The sequence below is a fragment of the Dasypus novemcinctus genome, chromosome 4 (assembly GCF_030445035.2).
Source record: "Dasypus novemcinctus isolate mDasNov1 chromosome 4, mDasNov1.1.hap2, whole genome shotgun sequence".
Lineage (NCBI taxonomy): Eukaryota > Metazoa > Chordata > Mammalia > Cingulata > Dasypodidae > Dasypus > Dasypus novemcinctus.
In genome coordinates this window covers 15,118,960-15,120,587 of record NC_080676.1, presented here as the reverse complement: position 1 = coordinate 15,120,587, position 1,628 = coordinate 15,118,960, and the positions used below count along the sequence as shown (strand labels likewise).

The window sequence follows — 1,628 nt, the reverse complement described above, 5'->3', positions numbered from 1 at the left end:
CAGCTCAACATTTTGACCAGAAACCTCTTTGGGTGCTGCTCCTGCATTAATGCAGCTTAGCCAATAAACTTGCTCTGAACCCCCTTTTTAAGATTGTTTATTTTATTTTCAGCATAACACATGTTAAAATAAATTTTATGGTAGTATAAATTTTCACTATTCCTAATAGAGCAGTCAATATGAAAAGACTGAAAGAGGGGGCTGGCGCTGGGGCCGAGGGCTGGTGGGCAGCACCTGGGCGCCGGAGCTGGGGTGCAGCGTGCAGTACGATCCGGTCCCGGCGGCGGCGATCCTTCAGCCTCCAGCCCCGAGCTGAGCCAGCTGCAGTCGGGTCCGGGTCCCAGGGGCGCAGCGGGGGCTGCGGCGGGAGGACGATGGCAGTGCCGGCTGGAGCCCGGACAGTGACTGCAGCCCCAGACCACAGGCGCTGGCTGTGGTCGGTGCTGGCGGCTGTGCTCGGGCTGCTGACAGCCAGAGTGTCAGCCTTGGAGGTATATACACCAAAAGAAATCTTTGTGGCAAATGGGACACAGGGGAAGCTGCCCTGCAAGTTCAAGTCTCTTAACACAACTGGCATCTCAACCTCAGTCTCCTGGAGCTTCCAGCCAGAGGGGGGCCGATACCACGTGTCGTTTTTCCACTACTCCCAAGGGCAAGTGTACCTCGGGAACTATCCACCATTTAAGGACAGAATCAGCTGGGCTGGAGACCTCGACAAGAAAGATGCATCAATCAACATAGAAAATATGCAGTTTATACACAATGGCACCTATATCTGTGATGTCAAAAACCCTCCTGACATTGTTGTCCAGCCAGGACACATTAGGCTCCATGTTGAAGAGAAAGAGAGTTTGCCCGTGTTTCCCGTTTGGGTGGTGGTGGGTATAGTGTCTGCTGTGGTCCTAGGGCTCACTCTGCTCATCATCATGATTCTGGCTGTCCTTTATAGAAGGAAGAACTCTAAACGGGATTACACTGGGGCCCAGTCATATACGCACAGTTAGACCACTCTGGTGGGCATCAGAGCGACAAGATTAACAAGTCCGAGTCTGTAGTGTATGCTGACATCCGGAAAAATTAAGACTCACAACACATCCTGAACAAGAAACAAATCCAAACTGGACTCATGTGAAGAAAATATAGCCCCTAACCACACGTGGCCTTGTAGATCTGGGCAAGGACAAGCACATGTGCATTGGTAGAGGGAGACAAATGTGTATAAAGGTTATGTATAAAATATTCTATTGAATCTTCCTGATGTGAGGAGCCAATGTCGCATGATGAAAAGATGGTATGATTCTATGTATATATAAAATGTCTTGCTGATTTTGTACTTTCTTTCAGGGTTATTTAGGATAAGAAATTTCAGAAACATGCCTATCACCATCATTGAAAAATGGTTTGCCTTAATGGAGACTGTAGCAAATCTTTTAGTATTCCAAAAGACATGGCCTTTTTATCTAAGGGCTTAACTGTTCTTAGAATTTATTGTAGATGAAGAAAGAAAATACAAAGAAAGAAGCATATCCAGGTGGCCCATACCCCAGTATCAGCAACACTTATTTCCTTGTAACTTTTAGAAAACATCCATTAGCTGTGCCACATTCCAGGATGGTTTGAGAAGTTTT

The 1,628-nt window shown here is 46.9% G+C and overlaps 1 pseudogene; it reads left to right on the top strand.

Moving 5' to 3' along the window:
- Positions 1-374: 374 nt before the first annotated feature.
- Positions 375-1,315, top strand: LOC101411178 (myelin protein zero-like protein 1 pseudogene; annotated as a pseudogene).
- The last annotated feature ends 313 nt before the right edge of the window (positions 1,316-1,628 follow it).